At 50.7% G+C, this 19793-nt stretch overlaps 1 pseudogene; it reads right to left on the bottom strand.

Moving 5' to 3' along the window:
* Nucleotides 1–438: 438 nt before the first annotated feature.
* On the bottom strand, nt 439–1012 carry LOC114203771 (large ribosomal subunit protein uL11 pseudogene; annotated as a pseudogene).
* Nucleotides 1013–19793: the final 18781 nt, after the last annotated feature.

The raw sequence follows: 19793 nt of genomic DNA, 5'->3' as shown, positions 1-19793 counted from the left end.
GCCTGCCCCTCAGCCTCAGTACATCCATCATCGGCACTCCTGGGCCTTTCTGAGCATTCCCTCACTTCTCTGCTTTCTCGGATTGTCTGGTTCCTGAGCTGCTGTCAGCGTGAGCAGATAACAAAGTCTTGGCTCAGGGCAAGGCAAGAAGGGTGCCAGATCAGGGCCTGGCATGCAAGAGGTCTTGGGTCTACATGGGAAGCATTCAGATCGGAGCTGGGGATATAGACTGGGGTGCACACCAGGGCTGAAGGCCCAAGACAGACCTATCAAGCCAGCCAAGCCTGAGAAACCAACTCAACGTTGTGCGTTGCTGGCTCAAAGTCTACAGTGGTCGGGAAGCAGAACTCAGCTGGGAGACCAGGAAGCAGGGCATCAGATCTAGAGGACTCTGGGCAGGACTGTGGGACTCCAGCAGGGAGAGAGGATTCTTTTTTTTTTTTTTTTGGTTGTCAAATGATCCTTTATTGAAACATTTTCCTTTGTAGTTAACTAGCCGGGCATTCCAGCGCACCACTGTTGATGTCATCTATGATGTCATGAGGGTGGCGGCCATCTACATTGCAGCCCACAGACTGGGCAGTCCCCAGGATCTCTTTAATGGTTCCAGAGAGTTCTCTCGCTAAAGATCGGTGTCGCATCTGTCGGGCAATATTGACAATCTCATCAAAAGTGATATTTCCACTGTGCTTAATGTTTTTCTGCTTCTTTCTGTCTCTTCACCAAGAAGAGACAGTTCCTTGAAGGCTTTGATAATCAGGGCAGAGGCAGGAGGTACCACTTCAATCCGTGCCTGTCTGTTCTGAATGGTCAGTTTCACCGTAATCCTTAGACCCTTCCAGTCACTGGTTGCCTTGGCGATGTCAGCACCAACCTTTTTTGGAGACAGACCCAGCGGGCCTATCTTCGGGGCCAGGGCAGACGTGGCACTGACTTCGCCACCGGTGCACTTCAGGTACACGACTTTGATCTCGTTGGGGTCGAACTTAGGCGGCATGGCGGAGGTGGCTGGTGTCGGATGAACCCGGATTCGGGACGACCGAAGAAAGTTGCACCTTGGCCTCCCCGAGCCGAAAGCCAAAAAAAGGGGAGAGAGGATTCTGACACGGGAGAAAAGACCGCTGAACCGGGAATGCCAGAACCTTCTTGGCCAAGTGCAGGACTCAGGGCCTGAGTTAATGGGCAGAGGCCCGTGTGAGCACTGGCTGGATGGGGGGCTGGTGGACAGTGCAAGAGGCAGAGCACCTCCATGGAATGTTTAGCAGTGTGGACGACCACAAACAGTGGCGAGCATTAAGTCCTCCACCATTTCCTAGCTTGGGACAGCTGCCTGACCCTCTGAGTCTCAGTTTTCTCATCTTTAAAATGGGGATAACGACTCTTACCTCGTAAGGGGATTGTAATTGTGTGAACTACATGACATAACAGATGTTGAAGTCCAGGCCACTTTGCCTGGCCATACTGAAAGCACCCCATAAAAGCTAGGCATTATTGCTCATTAAACATTTATTGAATGCCCATTACATGCCTGGCCCTGCACTTTGTTTAGGAGGCAGAGAGATGGGAAGACATGGACACTGCTCTCGAGAAATTTATTTTTTTTAATTTTTTTTAATAAAGATTTTTACTTATTTATTCATGAGAGACAGAGAGAGAGGCAGAGGGAGAAGCAGGCTCCCCGCTGAGCAGGGAGCCCAATGTGGGACTCGATCCCGGGACTCCAGGATCATGACCTGAGCCGAAGGCAGTCGCTTAACCAACTGAGCCACCCAGGCGCCCCTGCTCTCGAGAAATTTAGAAGTAAAGAGGTGAGCGGAGGCTCCTACTTCAAATTAGCAATTGCAGTACAGTAAGATGGTTGTCCCACTGGGGGCAGGTGTGAAGCGCAGGAGGAGGAAGCAAGGGGTAGGGCACTCTTTGCCTTGAGAAATCAGGGAGAGCTCCCAGGAGGAGACAATGCATGAGCTGCACCTGGATGTATGAATGGGCATCTTCCTGGTGGACAAGCCAAGAAATGGGAATGGGGGCAGAGGAGGGAGTGAGTGCAAAGATGCAGAGCCATGAGAAAAACCTGCGGTGCTCTGGGAGAGAACAATGAATTTCAGTGTTGCTGTAGCATAAAGAGGAGGAGTGGGAAGGAGAAATGAGTTCTGGCCGGACTGACAGACACAAACCAGATCACACAGGATTTTTTTTATGCCATGCTTTAGAATTTAGATTTTATCCTGAGAGTGATGATAAGGCACCGAAGAACTTTGAGGAAAGGGCTGATGGACAAGATTTGTTTCATGAACATATCACTCTCGCTGCTGTGTGGGGTATGACTGAGCATCATTAAGACTGGCTGAAGGGAAAATGGTAGGCGACTGTAGTCACCGCCATCAAGAAGTGAGGCAGTGGAAATGGGGCCAGAGCAGAGGGCCTGGGTACTTCAGGTGACCCGTTGGATGTTGGGGATAAGGTGGAGTCCCTGGGGGAAATGTTGGCAGCCCTCTCCAAGATGGCGAGCGGATTCAAGGGTAGCACAGAGTCCTCCTACTGAGTCCTGCTCTATCCCTGAGAATTTAAGGTGGAGTTCAGAAGGGAGACCTTGGCTGGAAGTGCAGATGTGGGGTCATGGGCCTGAGGAGGCAGCTTAGCCACAGGTGGGGAGTATGCAGAGCAAGAAGAGAAGGCACACATAGCCATGGAGCCATGAGCGAGCCCAACCATCATTTACAGATCTGGTGGGGGCATGGGGCACAAAAGAGACGAAACAGAATCCTCCAAAGGAGCAGACAGAGACTCAGGAAAGAGCGGAGTCACACAAACCAAAGGAGCAAAGCATATCAAGATTGAGAGAAAGGTCAATGGTGTCCAATGCCAGTGATGAGTCAAGTCACTGAAAAGTTCCCACAGTGGTGACTTGGAAGAGTGGCCTTTCGGTGTTGACTGGATGCAGGGCCACAGAGCGTTGAGGAGAGAATGCGAGATAGGGGCGGTCATGATGGGTTGCTCTTTTGAGAAGCATGACTAAAAGGGAAGGTGTATGGGGTAATAGCTAGACAGGGACGTCAGGTGGAAGGAAGGTTTAATTTCAGTTTTTTAATATGAGAAAGACTTAAATAAGTGCATATGCTAAGGAGAGATGGAGTTTGAAGATTCAGGAAAAAAGAGGGGATAAGGGAACACGGTCCCAGAGGACAAGGTCCCTCAACCTGAAACACTCTTGCCTCGGGTCAGGTTCCACCAGAAATAGACTCTGAGATATTCACGCGGGAGAATTACTAGGGAACAACACCTGCTGAGTGAGGGGGCAAAAGAAGCAGAACTGGCAGAGAGAAAAGCTGAAGGACCATGCAGTTGGAAGAGCAGAGAGCTCTGAAGCTGGGCTGGCCCTTCAGAAATGGCTCTAACTGAGGAGAAGCTCCGTTGAGGGACATGGGTTTGTAAAAAAATGATGGATGATGGAGAAAATTCCTTCTTGATGGACTCCCTTTTCTCTGGAAAACAGAAAACCACTGTGAAAGAGGGTTTGGGGTCTTGAGAAGAGTAGTGAAGATCTGGAGTGGCCTGGGGGACTCCGCCTGCTGGGACCTCTGTGTATTCCTGGGGGTGCCATAAATCTGTGGTGACACCATCTTGGGGACCAGGTGATTGTCCTCAGTAGGGCTTAGCATACCAGAAGTCCAAGCAGGAGAGGAGCTGGGGGTTAGACGACTTACAGGCGATTTCTAGGTTTTTGGTCTGCTGCCTGCCCTGCCGTGCCTCCTGTCCCAAGGTGGGCTTAAGGGAGGAACCCCCATGTCTGTATTTGAAGCTTCCTTCCTTCTCCCAGGGTAGCTGTTTATTCTGTCTTGGCCAACTCGCCAATCCAAAAGTTGAAAAAAAAAAGCAGAATATATATCAAACCATTCCCAGAATCGAACTCTAGTATAATTTAGAGACCAGTGAGTCAGACACATGTGGATTACATTTTCCTCTAACTATATACTTGGTTAGAAAATCCTAGACTGGGGTTTGGGAGTGATGGGTTCTGTTTGGGACACCCAAATCATTACCAAGGGGGAAATTTGTGTTCCTATCCAAGTTCCTGATCATTGGACATGGTCTGAACACTTCTGCTCAAGGCTGCATAAATTCCCATGACTGAGGACCACTGGAACAAACTTCTAGGAAGCAAGGCTTGGCACCTTGGAACAACCCAAGCCAAACCCAATGGAGCCAGCCTGGTGTAAAACTGGCCCTGTAGGGCTGGCCTCTGTTATCCTCACCCACCCTTTCTGTTTAAGTGGGGGCAGCCCCGAGACCACAAGACAAATGCCAACATGCCTCAAGGACTTTAAACTCAAGATAAGTTCAGATCACGTTAATGTTAAGAAGCCCCCAAAAGAGGTTTAGTAAGGGGCTTTTCTGGAACTTTTCTCCAACGAATGAGTTGGAGGCGTTATAGGGAAGAGGAGACCAACATTTTGTCAGGGACCAAATAGTCAAGAGACCTAAGTCCTCACTCTCATTCTATGATCTTAAGGAGGTCACTAAAGTCACTATCCCCTGGAGTTTTGGTGCCATCCCCTAAAAAACAAAGCTTAGGATTAGATGATGACCAAGGGCCTTTCAGATCCTATTTATCTAGTTTTGTGTCCTTTATGCCTCAGTTGAAACTCATCCTTGTCTGCCTCTTCCATGTCACCTTCCTTCTTCCCGAGGAGCATCAGGGTGTCTGGTGAACTAAATGGTCTTGGTCTTGGTCTTCCTGTTTCTTGCTTAAACTTCAGTCAGTTCCCTGAGCTGTCATCCAGCCAGCCAGCCAGCCAGCCAGACAGCCACTCAGCCAGTCAGCAAAAATGCTCTGATACCAATTTCCCCCACCATTCCAGCTAGAGCTGGGAATTTAAGACACATGGCCACCTCCTGGGGAAGAAAACAAGAAGTCCCCCTGGGATGTCAGGTTAGGTTAGGTTAGGTTAGGTTAGGTTAGGTTAGGGCTAGTTTAGGTTAGATTAGATTAGGTTAGGGTAGGGTAAGGTAGGTTAGGGTTAGGTTAGGTTGGGGTAGGTTAGGTTAGGTTAGGTTAGGTTAGGTTAGGTTAGGTTAGGTTAGGGGTTGGCCCACTTGGATCCCAAACTTCCTCCTACTCAGCCACGTAAGGAGAAGTCTCTTTCCAGCCTTCATTTCCTTGCCCCTACCTTGGATAAAAGGAAGGAGTGAGCCACGTCCTGGCCCCACAGTGAGGATGGAGAGGGGAAAGAGATAGGCGAGGGTGATGAGGCTTTGTGTCAGGTGGCTGTAGCTGGCAACTCTCCATTCCTTGATCTCAAGGCCACATTCTCTCAAAGGAATGATGGTGGGAGGGGGGCCAGGGGGCCAGCAAGAGAGAGAGCCTGGAAATGGAATGCTGGAGCTTTTGGGATGGACGGGGTGCCACAACAGCTGTCCTGCAGATGGGGAAGAGCATTTGAACCTTGAGTTTATATTTCTAGAAAAACTTGCCCCTCCCCCTCTTTTTCTCCAGCTCAACTCCTTTGCTGTATTATGGGGCTTTTGTGAGGGTTAGAAAAATAAACAAAATCTAACCATAACTGTCTGAAAGTGCTAAATTACCAAGAAAGACATAACAGATTAGCAGTGCAAATTAGTCCTGGGTGGGAGATGGCCAGCACACTGGGGAGCTGAGGGTTACCCACAAGAGTAGTGGTTTCCCTGCTCTTGATGGCCCCCCCTGGGATGAGCCACTTTGCACACTGCAGCTTCTCGGATGGCTCTGAAGGCTGAGTCAAATGTGTGTGGAGATGAGATTTAGAAATGGGAGGCCATATCCACTTGAAAACCAGCTAGCCCCCCAAGCTTGAAAAGACTTTGCTAATGCCATCCAATCCATTCTTGTCTTTGGGTTGGACAGCCCCTAACTCATCCTGGTCGGAGGTGAAACTCTCTTGCTAATGATTCAAAATTCATAGTATGCTAAGAGTTGAAAGAGCTATTAGAATACTGGTCCAATATTTCACTTTACAAACGGATAAAGTGAGTCTCATGGACAGGAAGCAACCTGCCCAAGTTCCCTCAGCTGGTAAGTGACAGAGCTGGGACTAGAAACCGGGTCTCCTTGACCCCAGCGAAGATGCATTTTCTATAACAGCATCTCCAAATGCCCCGTCTACCTGTCCATTTCCTCCTTCCTCAAAGTGCCTGTCCCTTCATTAGTTTTCCTTGAGTTCTACTCAGTGAATCTGTATACTTTTGGCCAGTCCACAAATAAAGTTTCTATGTTTTGTTTTGTTTTTTTTTAAGAGAAAGAGCACACACGTGAGAGTGGGTGTTGAGGGGTGGGGGGGAGGGGCACAGGGAGAGGGAGACAGAGAATCCCAGGCAGGCTCCACGCCCAGCAAGGAGCCCAACGTGGGGCTTGATCTCACGACCCTGAGATCATGACTTGAGCCGAAACCAAGAGTCGGACACTCAACCGACAGCCACCCAGGCACCTCGCTTCTAGGGTTTTGAACCCCTAAAACTTAAAGTTTCCTCAGTTCAAGCCAGTAGCCTACATTTGTTGAGCCCCTGCTATTGCCCAGGCGCAGCGTTAAGCCCCAGCAACACAAGGATGAACAAGGCACAGTCCAGGTCCCTAAAGATTTGCCCACGTTTAGCAAGGGAGCGTCTGGAGTTCTTTTTGCAAGTAACCTGAATGCCTCCTGCTGCCTACCTCTACCTTCCCTCTGAAGTCTTCAAGATGTATGCAGCCTGGGTTAGGAAGTAGAGATTATTGAATTAGGCTGCCCTCTGCAAGGTGCAGTTCGGGATCCACAGGAGAGACCTCCCACGGTACAGGCAAAAGAGAGGTTTCTGTTTCTGTTTAGTTTACTAACAGATTGAGGGTCAGATAACCTGGATTTAAATCATTGTTCCACACCTTATCAGCTATAAGACCATAAGCAAATTATCTCTGATCTTTCTGAGCCTCAGCGTTTTCCGAACTGAGGATCGTGGAACCCACTTTATAAGACTGTTAGGTAAATCAAATCAAGTAAGTAAATGCCCTAGTTCTATGCCTGGCACACAGGGAACCTCAGTAAATGTTACTTGCCTTCCTTTCTTTTGAGTCTTGGTCTTATGTGACTGTGTGTCACCCTACTGATGCCTACTGAAGGGCCTTAGTGCTTGTTTGTTAAGAAACTGCTTCACGAGGGATTCCCTTCCAGGCACAAGAAGGTGTTGACTTTGCACCGTCTCTGACCCTCAGGCCTTGACTCAACACCACAGCCTTCCCACTCCCCTTCCTGCGGGCCATGCTCCCTCCCTTGGAGGGCACCACTGCAAAAGTATGGGCCGCCCGGACCTAACCTACAACTCTGTTTTGAAGAAGTAAAACATGAAGGGAAGGTGTGGGGGAGAAGTATCCAAAAAGATAGAACCCTCTCTCCAAAAAGATAGAACCCTCTCTCCTCTATGTTTCATGAAAGATGCAGAGGATTTAGCCAGAAGATCCGTGTTGGACATCCAACTCTTCATTTGTGTCTCTGTAACCTTAGCCTTGCTGAGCCTCCGTTTCCTCCTCTGTAAAAGGGGAATACAAAAGCTGTTTTGTTTCATTGTTGTGAAGATTAAATTTTTAAAAGACACGTGAGCAATCATAACAAAGAAGAAAGTAGGACGCGGCTCCTTCCACTTCTGTTCTGCTCTCACTCCTGGAAGTGAGTAACACATCTCGAGCAAGGACAGGCCTGGGCCAGATCTCGGGAGTGGCAGCCTTACCCTCGCTCAGCTGCCGGGTCGCCTCTCGCCTTCTCCAATCAGAAAGAGCATCCTCCTCCCCTCTCCACCTGAGCTGGGGGAGGCTGGAGGTGAAGGGTGGCGGGAAGAGCGAAGAGCGAGCCCAGGGCTGTCTCGTCAATTGTCTTGGGGGGGGGGAGGGGGTGGCGGAGGGGGGCGGGGGTAGCGCTCCTGGCAAGGAGCAAGCCTCCAAATGCCGAAGGTGAAATCCATCACCAGGGCCCCCATGCGAAGATAAGATAGAGGAACGTAAATCAAGGCTCCCTGAGATAAGAAGGCAGCCTGGGGCCTAAAAAATGCAACTCTCCCGCCAGAGGCCCACTCTGCACAAAGTTGCAAAGCCAAGGGCGGTGCTAGGTGCAGAAGGAGCCTGCGCCCCAAGCCCCTTCCTAGAAAAGTAGGAGGAGCCTCAACCTTCCGTCTTTCTCTTACCGCAAGTCCCAGCCTGAGAGGAGGAATGGGAGTTTTTACTGAATCCCTTTCCACACACACACACACACACACACACACACACACACACACACACACACACACACACACACACACCAACAAAAAAAACCTGTGAGATCAGGCACTGGCATCAGAAATTAAGGGCCAAGGTTCTGGGGTCATGCAGCCTGGGTTCAAATCCTGACTCTTCTACTTCCTGCGTAATCTTGAACAAGCCACTTAATCTCTGTGAGCCTCGGTTTCCCGCAGGGATAATCCTAATGCTGCTCTACAGAACTGTTTTGAAGACTACATAACGATCATTTCCGTAGAGCATTTGGTAAAGCGTCTGGCACATAGGAAAGGCTTAACCAGTAGTAGCTGTAGTTACATATGAGATTGGTAGAGATTAGGGGAAATTAGCACCTCTCTGACTTCCTGTCGTTCTCATTTGCATGGTCATCACCTTAGAATTCTCTGAATGAAGTTCCCAAAATATAATGTGGTCGCATCAGTCCCATTTGTTGGGCGTCGCGGAAGACTGGACCGTGTCCTGGCCATACTTGGCCAAATCTTTGACACGAGCAACACTGTATGTAAAGAATTCTTCCTCCCCCTACCAGCCCCCCCTTACCCCGCCAAAGCATGTGTTTAAGCAGGTTTGACTAGCTGAGCCTAGAGCCATTACAAGGAGGAATTTTGACCATGCTTAGGTCACGAAGAAAAGAAAAGAAAGTTATTAATAGGCATCCGGAAGCCAAAGATAGGGAATGAAGTGGGCCAGAGATACACGGCAGGTGAGTGGGTAATGACAGAGGAGGAAGGCCCTCAGCCAAAGCGGTCATTTCGGCATCTGAGAGAGGACCTTCATACCGTCATGTCCCCCCAGTCTAATCTCCATCTTTCCCTCTTTCCCTATCAGTCAGGGCATAAATATTTACCTAGTGCAGTCTGGGTCTGGTGGGAGAAGTTCATAGCTTGCTTGCTGATCTAAATCACAATCTGATTGGGAGTCGGGGACCCTGGCCTCATCCTGCAGAAGCCCATAGTGGAGTTGACGTGGGTTCCGGGGGGAGGGAGGACCAGTGCTGAAGGATGAAGGACCCTGAGATGCAGGCAAAGGCACGTGGACAACTGACAACATGGGTGAAAGGGAGCCTTTCTGGCTTTCTTGAGCAAGGACGTTATATGATGAACGGGATGTGGGAGTGGGTCAGGCTGACAGAGACAATACGAGGGAGCCCGAGTGCTGGACCTAAGTTCAGTCTTGGCTCAGCCACTTCCTACCTGTGTGGGCGACGCCGGGCAAGTCACCTACCCTCTCTCTTGGGTCTCTCCTTTGGAAGGATAAAGCCTAACTTCCAGGTTTGTCACGAAGCATGACATATGTGGGTGTGATCACTGGAATGGGGGTGGCTGGGGAGGCGGGCGCTGCAGGAAGCGGGGACTGGCCTGGGATGTGTTTGGCAAGGCAGGCGGGCTGTGATGAGGGAGGCCACTGGGGGACCCCGGCTGGCATCATCGTCTTCTTTTTTGCTTTCCTCCTGCTGCCCACCTGTCCTGGGGGTCACGTAGGAAGAGTCCCTTAGATGTAAACCCTCTCTTGGCCTAAAACCAACAGTAAGAGGCAGGCAGCTGAGAAGATCAGGGAGTGACAGAACATGAGTGGATATACAAATAGACAAGATGGACTATTCGCCTTGTATACACAAGAGGCTTTGCTAACACTCAGCCAATTAGAAAGCTAATCTAAACAGCCACTGGCTTCCCTGTCTCTTCAGAGCTCTTTCAAACAGCTGTTCGGTTTGCACTTGGGGCCGTTCCGGCCTGAGGGTGCCTGGAGACTTCTCTTCGGGTCTGGTTCCCCACTTGAACCTCAAGGGCTCCTTAAGAGCATGAACCCATGTCAGTTCTATTGTGCAGCAGTGAGGCCAGGTTCCCTGACCCCCTGAATTGGACTGTGGTTTGTTTGCTTAGGGTTTGGGTTTGGGTTTTTTCTAGGCACCTTCAGATCAGAGAACCGATATATGAATTGCTCCCACCATGCTCCAAATCTGGGTACAAAGTTAATATTTATGCCCTGATTGATAAGGAAGGAGGGAGAGATGGAGATAAGGCTAGGAGGGTGTCTAAAGACAGGAAGGTCCTCTTTCAGATGCAGGTTCCATTCCCTGGACCCCTTCCAGGGTCCTGTTGCTGTTCTGTCCATTGCTTCTTCCACGTCCTCACCTCTGAAAGCCTGCCCCATGCCCCCAAACAGAGGGACTGTTAAAAGGCTTTCCATGTTCTATTGCCACTCATCTGGGAAGCTTATAATGAAGGGGGTAAGAACAAAGCCTTTGAAGTCTGACAAGTGTAAGTTCAACAACGTCTACACCTCTTGCTACTGTGATCTCTCGGATACTCTGTTCCCTCACCTCAAAAGAAGATACTAATTGTATCTACTTCATGGAGATCAAGCAAGTGTAAATAAAGGGACCTACCTAGCTCAGATCCTGGCACGCTGTGAGCGTTCAGTACACTGCATTCCCCAGTACTGCTAGAACTCCTTTTATTGTTTACTCTGAGTTACCTGCAGACGGGAAACAATCTGACTTTGTGTCAGGCAGATGCTTAGGTGGTCCCTGACAATCCCTGGGTCCTGATTTTCACAGCCTTGTGAGATCCCCTCCCCTTGAATATGGGTGGGACCTATGACTTGCTTCTAACCAATAGAATATGGCCAAGAAGATAAGATGTCACTTCTATTATCAGGTTACATAAAATAGTGACTTCTGACTTGCAAGCAGACTCTGTTGCCTCTCAGCCTACACATTTTGACGAAGCAAGGAGCAGGCAGGAGAGGCCCAGGCAAGGAATTAAGAGCAGTCTCTGGCTAATAGCAAGGTAGGGACCAAGGCCCTCAGTGTGACAACCTTCGAGGGACTGAATTTTGCCACCTACCACGTGAGCTTGAAAGTAGATCCTTCCCCAGTTGGGCCTTCAGACCAGTCCCCAGCCTTGGTCAAAACTTTGATTACAGCTCTGTGAGAGATCCTGAGGCAGAGGGCCCAGTAAGGCAGTGCCCAGACTCCCGGCCCACAGAAACTGTGAGATAATAAACATGTGTTGTTTTAAGCCACTCGTTTTATGGGAATTTGTTACACAAAAACAGATAACAGATACAACTTCTTTGTATTCCTAGCACAGCACTTGGCATAGAGCAGAAGTCAAGTGTGGGTTGAGGGATGGATAAATGAATCATGGTAACAGGTAAACTCATCAGGATCTGAGACAGACCTGGCTGGGCTGGACCCAAAACAGGTTCTCTTTCCCAGTCCCCACTGCCTAAACCTTTTGTCCCTTTCTCTGGCTCACTTATGACCGCAGGTCCCTCCTCCCTGCTCCAGCCCTCAGGACCTTGCTCTGCTCTTGTTCCCGCTTTTAGTAATTTCCTACACATTTTTATTTTCTTCCTTAAAAACAAAACAAAACAAAACAAAAAACCAACTCGGCTCTCTCTGAAATATCTGACCCTGGTGAATTGGAATAATTTTTGATGGAAAGCAGTCTTGTCCAGAAAGCCTGTTACCCACCCTGCTTAGGAATGTGGTTGCTGCAGATATTAAAACAGACCTGCAGGCGTCTGCAGTGAGTGGGAACTTGGTGCCAGGAATGACCTCAGCCTGCACAGCAGGGTTTTTACCTATGAAAAGCTGATGTTCTGGGCTGGATCAAGACAGGACCCTCCCTTCTCCAAACCCTGCCCCTTCGAGGACCCTATGCTGCACCCCCACTTTAATGCCTGAGCCATAACTTCCCACCCGAGGCTGGTACCAAAAGTCAGGAGGGCAATGCCGTCAGACCTGCTATAGAGGATGCTGCGGATGCCTTTGTCCAAGTGGCTCCAAGTAGCTTTCGTTGAAGCACATGGGCCTCGTGGCCGGCAGGCCCTTTTTCAAATGCTCCTTTTGTCCCAACTTCAGCTGAGCTGAGAGGGATCCTGTGCAGGTTGAGAGGCCTCAGGCTTCATTCCTTCTGCAAAAGGTGTCAACTCAGGGAAGGCTTGGACCCTTGGGGCAGAAACCAGAGCCTGGCACCCTCACCTCGAAGGCTCCTCACTGTGTAGTGGAAACTCCACCCAGGCCTTGGATTTTGCCCTAATTCAGCTCCTACTGCTGAACCTGAACGTGTCTAAGATTGGATTTCCCTCTTTTACTGAGAAGCTCAGAGAACTCCGAGAATCCCAACTGTAACTACCCCAGCCTCCAAACTCAACAGCTCAACCCCTGATAATCCCAATGATCAGAATAACAGTGAATCTTTGCCTGGCCATCCCTGTGTGCAAAGTACTTTTACATATGCCATTTTTCACAAGAATCCCACAGTATTTTTAGCCCCCACTTAACAGATGAATAAACTGTGGCTCCGAGAGATTAAGTAATGTTTTCTGGGTTACATGGTGACTAGCGGTAGAATAAGAACCTAAACCAAGGTCTGTTGACGCACCACCCCATACTCTGTCCACCGCTGCTCACTGCACTAAGTCTGGAACGTTGGCCCCGAATTCTGCATCTCATTTGTAGGTCGATCACTTTCTGTTGAAATGTATACACTATTATTGCTCAATTCCTGCCCCTTTTACCTTAGTCTTCGCCCAGGCCAGCCTCTGGAGAGCTGGGTTGAATGGCTTTATCCAGATTAGTGATGGACGGACTGCTGGCCTTCAAGTCAGGAGACCCGAGTTTTAAGTTCTGACTCTGACAGTAATGAGATTGTGACTTGGAGTGAGTTTTCTAGGCGTTGTAACCTGAAACAGATATGTCGGATGATCTTGAAAGTCACTTCTAGCTCTAAAACTATGTGGTTCTTTGATTCAGTTCCAGCTTGGGCTCCCTGTTGGGGAGGGACAATTTCCCAAGTGATTTTGAAAATTGGCCTGTTGCACTGTGAATGCCCCTTGGAGCTTGGACTGGGAGTGGGGAGCCCTTGGCTAGCGGGCCACTCCAAAGATGATAGGAGGACCCTGTCCCCCAACTCCACCCAACAGGTCCCTTCCTTCCTGGCTCCTTTTTCCAGCCTTCCACAACATGTCATGATGACCTCTTTTAGGTGAGAACGGGAGCTCCTAAAGGCCTCTGCCCTTGATTCTCATTGACCAATGATTACAGCCCAACCCCGGTGACCATACCAGACAGACTGGCAATTCAACTGATCTCACAGGATGTCTGTGAGCCTGGGCTGAAGGTTACTCACAATCCCTGTGCTCAGGGAGACCCAGGGGGCCCTGCAGCTGCTGCCAGCTGTCTGGCCAAACAATGTAGATTCTGTCAGGTCTCCCGGCTGAGCCTTCTTTGAGAGGGTGTTCAAGTTGCAGTATTAATTGGAGGCATCTCAGCTGCTTCCTGTTCCTTGGCTCCCAGCATAGATCCCTAAGCACAATCAGTCCTGCTCCGCATCCGACCACAACCCCCAGCACCGGGGGGTGGGGCATGAAGAGTTCCACCATCATCTATCTCAGAGCAAGCAGTCCAGCTTCCTAGGCTGGAAGGAACCCCGTGGACCAAGGGCACCTGGGTCTCTGCTTCTGGGCACCGAGGCAGGAGTACCCTCTGGGTGATTTGGTGGCCTCCTAGATCACCTCTTTCAGTGTTAACCACTCCAACAGGGATCCCCTAACAAACATCCTTCGTGCAGCCAAACCCTTTGCACAAACTCTTTGCACTACTTGCACTAGTTTGAACTCTCCACCGCCATAAGACGTCCCCTACTGCCCGTCTCCCAAGCTCAGCTGTCCCCCTCAATTACCACGCACGGTGAATGCTGTCACCCAAGCTCAAATACCACCATCCGCCCCCGCCATTGCCACAGCCACCGGAAGCCTTCTCTTGGCTTCAGATCTCTGCTGCAAGATTTATCATCCCCTCAAAACTGTGGTAAGTGATACCATGGGACCCCAGCTAGTCTAGTCATTCCCATTTCTTTCCTTCCAGCTTCCTAAGTACTGAGTGCTGACTTGATCCTTTCTGCCATCATACTTTCTTACCTGTGGTTTTCTCTCTCAGTTTTGTTTTCCTGATGACGCAGTCTCTCCCACCTGCTGCGCACGCCAGGGGCTCCTCCAGCGTTTAGACTGGGGTCTCCTCCCCCTCTTCTGAACTGTTCCTGGTGCTCGCACTGCTGATTCCTTTCAGGAAGTTCCACCTGAGAGCTAACCCTCTGACTATAGTCAGAGCCCATTTCCTGTTTGCTTGGGGCCTGGAAACATGATAAGGCTTTGGCCAGCTGCCAACGGACTGGCTGGTCCCCGAGGCCAATTTGGGGAGATGAAGGGGAAAATGACTCCTATTACATAAGTAGTGTTTCAGAATGCACCAGCGTGGAAACAGTGGTCCCTGCTGCTCCTAATTCCCTCCACCCCTTTTCCTTCTCCCAAGCATCCTGGCCCAGCCAAGGCTGTGGTACTAATAAGACGCCCCCAGGAGGAACTTTATTCCTCGAGGGCAGTCAGACCCAGAGACAGGTGGAGGCGAGGTGGCTGGGCCGGGGACACACAGTCATTCAGCAAAGGCAAGACATGAGCCAGGGGTCCAGCTCTACTCTCGACTCCTCCACAAAAAGGCTGATTTCTTTAAGGTTTTTCTTGAGTTCTAATGAGAACCAAGTTGGATCCATGATGGGTGGGGGTGGGGGCCATTTGCAGAGCAGTTTATAGGCCCTTGCATTTTCTTAACGGCTCCCTCCTCACACATTCCTCTGCATTTTTCCCCCTTTTATTAACGTGGCATCTTTCCCAGGCCACTTTATGGAACCGTGTGTGTTTTTACTTAGGCCCTGATTGGGTTTGATCGTGCCTCTCCCTCGGAAGAACCTTCAGACCCTGTTCAAGCCCCACCCCCAAGCCCCCTGCAAGGATGCTGGCATTTCAGTCGCTGTGGGACTCCTGGGCTCATCTCTCAACAGAACCCCAAAAGCTCCACTGTTTTCAGGACTTTCTGGCATTTAGTCATACCTCATTTGGACCCCAAATCGTACACATAGTAATACAACCCAGTTTGATGACTCTCACCCAAATCTGAAATGACTTCTGGCTCTTGCCCCCCAAAATCAAACCTGCCTCAGAAGATGGAAGAGAGAGATTTTGCCACAACTGGACATTTTCAAAGGAATGTGCTCTAAGCCCATTGGATAGTCAAGCTTTGGCGTGTTTATTAAAAAACAAACAAACAAAAAACCACCCATGTAACTTTTAGGAACTGTGAGTTTAGCCTTTCTGATCTCTTTAGACTATCAGTTCCAAGAAAGCCAAGACCAAGGTCTGGAGTTGACTTTCCCTCTTTGTGCTCCAGTTTGATCAAGGTCTCCTTGTCTGGGTCTCCGAATATCCGGAAGATGGCTCTGTTTCCCTTAGCCACAAACCAGCCGGCACCTTGGTAGGCCCGTGAGCACCCCTCAGAGCCGCGGATCCCTCCGCTGTACAAGGAGGGCCCGCCTTGTAGAGGGCCTGCAGGGTCTGAGGACTCGGTGAAGTCCTGCCCGTCAGTGGCCTGCATGCTGGAGGCACTCTGTAAGGGGTCGGGACCGATGTTCCCAAAGTGGTAAGGACCTCTTTTCTGGGAATCTGCTTTTGTTTCGGAATCTCTCACCTCATTGGTCCTGGGCCTCTCCCACTGCGGAGGGGGAGGGCGGGGGGAGGGGGACGTCTGTGGATACCATCAAATTCCCCGCTCCTTTCTCAAGGGCAAGAATCTCCGCCGAGTCTCCTGGGAAACGTAGTTCTGGGATCGTTTTCCTGTTGTCAGCTGGCTCTGGAAGAGGCATTAGCCCCATAAGGCTTGATGTGGGAAGTTTTTACAGGTACCGCTCATCTGGCTGACAGATGTAGCTTTGCAGCAAGACACGGCTCTGTCTTCCAGATGGGAGGGTGCCTGCGAATCCTGAGGTGGGACTGGTTTCTCTTTCTGCTCGGAGCCAGTGTGGGGCACACTCGTGGGTCTGTCACCTCCTTCGCAACCCTGAAGTCCTTGAGCCAACTTAGGTGGAGCTGACTGTGTCTTTGTCCCCTCAAGCCTACATTCTGCCAATCGGTGGAGCATCTTTCCATTGTCTTCATCAACTCCATCATCCCCTAACACACACACACACACACACACACACACACACACACACACACACACACACATGCTGGTACTCCTAGGGGAGAGGAGGAAGTACAGGATGCTAGCAGTGGATACACTGGATGTTTCTACACCAGGTGAAAGTTACAACATTCTCCAGGAGGTGAAACAGGAGGAGGAGGGCTGGTCAAGCCAAGGGACCCCACTGCATCTGAGCGTTTTCCCTAAAGGAAGACGGAGGAAGGGACGTACGGTGACTGGATTCTCTTCCCCTCATTACACCACGTCGGAGAGAAGCAGTCCCTAATATTCCGCCCCTCCGAAGTTCCACCTCTGCGAGACAGACAGGGAATGTGCCTTGCCTGTTAGCAGCAGCTTTCCAACCTCATTCGAGTTGGGTTTGTTTGGGGACTTTTAAGCTAAAATACTCCTGATCTCATCCCTTCTGGTCAAAGTGCTTTTGCTCACAAGGGGCAGAAACCCATTCACATATAAAATGTAGCTACAGAGAGAGACAGCTATGTAGGGACCAAGAGATTTCCAATATATGAAGGACCAAACCCCATAGTTCTCTCTCCTCTTGGGCTACTATCTCAACTCGTCTCTGTGCATCACTTTGGTTTCCCTATGGTTCTATGGCCCCATCCCAGGTCCTTTCTGAACATGAAGGTTTAGCTGAGCTCTCTACAACTAAATGGCTACAGAGTCTGTGCTTTTTTATTTCAAACTCTTAAGAGAGAAACACCAAATGGCTCTCGTCCAACCAATGCATTGGCTGGCCTTGGGCATCCATTCTTGGTCAAGTTAACTGTGGCCAAGTAGTAGAACACGTCTTAAGGGTAGCAGAGACCGAAAGAGGGGAAACAGTCCTTTGAGTGGCAGACCTATCCCTCCCAGGCCATGTCTCATCCTCTCTGTGGTTCCAGGGTTCATCCGAGAGACAGGTAACATTCATCCTTCGCGAATCCATCTGTCTCAGCAGAGGCTGGGGGTGGATGGGGCGCCAAAGCTGGGGAGCAGAAGCAGCTGCCACCTTCCTGGCATTCTGGGGACATGGTGAAAGTTCTCAGAAGAGTGCATAAGGAGCACCAGACGGGGATTCAAAGTCCTGGCTTTATTTATTTATTTGAGAGCAAGAGAGAGAGAGAGCACGAGAATGGGAGGGGCAGAGGGAGAGGGAGAAGCAGACTCCCCTGCTGAGCAAGGAGCCCGATATGGGGCTCAATCCCAGGACCAGGGATCATGACCTGAGCGGAAGGCAGATGCCTAACCGACTGAGCCACCCAGGTGCCCTGTGGGACTCAAGAGTCCTGGCTTCTGATTCCAGCTCTGCTGCTAACCCACAGAAAGGCCTCAAGAAATCGCTTTGGGTCTCTGGGTCTTAGATTCTCCATAGTTAAAATAATAATAATAATAGTAAATAATAAAAAATAGTGTTGAATTAAATAACCTAAAGATCCTTTCCAACCCCTAAGAATTCTCTAAGCCTGTTCCTTGCCCCGCACACCCAAATTTCCAGAAATGCATAGAATGGAGCTGTTTGACCCTTGACTTTGGTGGGGTCTCTACCAGCTGATTCTCTCCCATGACAAACCAACAATCCCGGGAGATTAGTTCCTGTCGGAGGCCTTCCAGCCTGGCCCTGCAGCCATCCAAGAAAGTCAAGACAGGGCCTTCCTAGCAGATAGGGGTCAGGACTCCTGATTTCAAGAAACACATTTCTTTCTGAGCTTTCTAGAGGCTGAGGACGGGGCCCCGAGTGCTCACTCTGGCCACACCAGAGAGGGCAGGCTGGGCATTGAGGACTCATCCAGCTGGGGAGCTTCCAGCTGGGTCACCAGGGCCTGTGAGGACAGGGGAAGCTATAGGAGTGGGGTCAGCGACAGCCTTCAGAAGGGCAAGGACAACAAGTCACATGGAGTTGGGGAGGAAGAGCAGAAAATGCGGGCTCCAGGGGGAAGAAGGCAGGGGAAATCATTTGTGTCTTTTGGCAGGAAATGAATAACATTCAAAGAATATGCAAAATGCCGAGCTAATCAGCACCTGTTCGCTTTGGAGCCAGTGGTTTGGGCCTGTGGCATCTGAGGTTGAGCCTGGCTTTGGGTCTCCCCAGGGGCGGAAATACAGTACATTAGAATCTACTCGAGTGTTGAAAGAGGCACTGGTTCTAAGTGGGGTAGAGAGAAAGAAGGTGCCCTCAGCTTCCATTGCTCCTTCCTGGCCCCAAATGGTCTGTTACGCACCCCCAGCTCAACCCCAGGCAGATGGCTGCAAATTCTGTGGGGGCCTCCGAGCATTCCCTTGGCTAGTAGCCACATTCCAGAGCACCATGTGTTTCATCTCAAGCCCAGAAGGTTTGCGCTTCCAAGCGGAGCCAAAGAGAAAACCTGGCTCAGGCTGCAAATTTCTGAGGAGAGGTGGGGGCCAGGGGAGGCCGCCAGGGAGGTTTGGAGCTGTCCGTGTTGAGGAATATTGGAATTAATGCAAAGCTAGGTCCCAAACCTGTGACGCCCTCAAGCCTAACTCAAAACCCCTCAAGGCACCTCCCCCGGGGAAACTGAGGGAGCGGCTGCTGCCCTTCGCTCTCATCTGAAAGCCTCTCCTGCCACCTTCATGCTCTTCGAATCCCCTGATGCCAGTGCCAAGCCTTTGCCTGATCTGCTGCCTCCCCACCCCCCGGAATCCGTGGTTCGTAGCCCAGAGTGAGAAGGGAAAGACAAGAGGGTGCCTCCTGGTCTCTCTCTGCCCCTTCCAAGGTGCCTGGACCTCACTTCCCCTTGCCCCCATCTCTGCCTTAAAAGGTGAACTCCTCTGGCCTTGGGCTGCTGGGAGACACCAAGGGCAGAGGAAGGTTCTAGAAGGATCATAGTGGGGAGGAAAGTGTCAGGAGGAGGAGAGAGGGATAAATACGCGAAGGAGCAACAGAGGGAAGGTGGGGGCCACAGAGCGGGACAGGTACTGCAGAAGGGTCTAGGGCTCGAAGCAGAGGGATGCGGGTCTCCTGAGGTGGGCGGGGAATGAGGAGGGCCATGGTGGGGGTCCTGGTCCTCGGGGGTTCTGCTCTGTGGTAAGCTAAGGGATTTCTGACAGCAAAGTAAACTGTGGTGTGCTGAGTTTACCCAGCTCCGAGAAGCACGGTTCGCAGTGTTTAATGTTTCCCTCCCCCTGAACTAGCTGACAGGCCCTGAACTGCAGCCCAGTTCTTTGCGGAGGTGAGGGATGGGGAGGTGAGGAGAGGACTGTCTGCAAAGCCGAGCCCCTGACCCCGACCCAGGACGCAGAGACTTGGATGGGGACGGGCGAGTCCAGCGGACATAGGCCTGAAGGCCCCCAGCGAAGAGAAACTCCAAGCCAGGCCTCTAGCCCACCTCCTCCCACATGGGTCCCACGCGAACTTGGCCGTCCTGTTTACTTTTCTCATTGTGCTCGATCAAACGCCCGCCTACGGGACTGCGCTCTCACACAGCCGTGCATATGTGGACAGAGGCAGAGGACACACAGACCACAAAATAAATCAGG

This window comes from Eumetopias jubatus, unplaced genomic scaffold, assembly GCF_037043125.1.
Source record: "Eumetopias jubatus isolate StellerSeaLion01/CBP00866 unplaced genomic scaffold, mEumJub1_p1.0 scaffold_13, whole genome shotgun sequence".
In the NCBI taxonomy this organism is placed as follows: domain Eukaryota; kingdom Metazoa; phylum Chordata; class Mammalia; order Carnivora; family Otariidae; genus Eumetopias; species Eumetopias jubatus.
The sequence above is the reverse complement of the archived record's forward strand: the minus strand, read 5'-3'. Positions and strand labels throughout refer to the sequence as shown.